Source organism: Arachis duranensis, chromosome 10, assembly GCF_000817695.3.
Source record: "Arachis duranensis cultivar V14167 chromosome 10, aradu.V14167.gnm2.J7QH, whole genome shotgun sequence".
In the NCBI taxonomy this organism is placed as follows: Eukaryota; Viridiplantae; Streptophyta; class Magnoliopsida; order Fabales; family Fabaceae; genus Arachis; species Arachis duranensis.
The window spans coordinates 48,526,663-48,527,251 of record NC_029781.3 but is presented as its reverse complement, the minus strand read 5'-3'; positions in this window follow the sequence as shown (position 1 = coordinate 48,527,251).

Below are 589 nucleotides of genomic sequence, written 5' to 3'. Positions count from 1 at the left end.
TAATGTGATTGGTTCAAAAATTTGAAGTTTGTTACTTTCTTGTTAAGAAAGGTTCAATCTTTGAGTTCTAGAATCTTATCTTGTAGTTTCTTGTTAGTTAAGTAATTTTAAAAATTAAATCTTTTTCAAAATATCTTTTTCTTAAAACTTTTATTTTATCTTTTATCTTATCTTTTTCAAAAAATTTATCTTTTTCAAAATTTGATTTCAAAATATCTTATCTTTTTCTTATCTTCTTATCTTTTTCAAAATGTGATTTCAAATCTTTTTCAATCAACTAACTAACTTTTTTGTTTGTCTCTTACCTTTTTCAAAATCAACTAACTACCTATCTCTCTCTAATTTTCGAAAATTCTCCCTCTCTCTTTCAAAAATTCTTTTTAATTGTTTTACATGTTAATTTTAAACTTATTTTATTTTTTTCGAAATTACTAACTTCTTTTTCAAAAATTATTTTCGAAATCTTCTTTCTCTTTTCTTATTCTATGTAATTATTTAATTACTAACACTTCTCTTCACCTCTCTTCATCTAAGAATCTGAATCCATCCTTCTTCTTTCTTATACCCCTTTCTTCTTCTACTAACATAA